This window comes from Buceros rhinoceros, unplaced genomic scaffold (genome assembly GCF_000710305.1).
Source record: "Buceros rhinoceros silvestris isolate BGI_N320 unplaced genomic scaffold, ASM71030v1 scaffold24878, whole genome shotgun sequence".
In the NCBI taxonomy this organism is placed as follows: domain Eukaryota; kingdom Metazoa; phylum Chordata; class Aves; order Bucerotiformes; family Bucerotidae; genus Buceros; species Buceros rhinoceros.
In genome coordinates, this window is record NW_010426646.1 from 7,449 (window position 1) to 7,688 (window position 240).

Consider the following 240-nt stretch of genomic DNA (forward strand, 5'->3'; position numbering starts at 1 on the left):
CAGGGTGAGTGACCCCCTCGGGGACACCCCATGGGGAGGCGGGACTGGTGGGGAGGCGGCGGGGGTGGCACGGGTGAGAACTTGGTACCTCTCCATCTCTGGTCTCCACAGTTTTGACCACGATGCTCCTCTTCACATGGGCTTCTGACACAGATTTAGTGTCCAGGCTGGTCTCTAGGGGACACGGGCAGGACACGGCCGTGACCCAGTGCCCAGGTACAGCCCTTCCAGCCACACGCA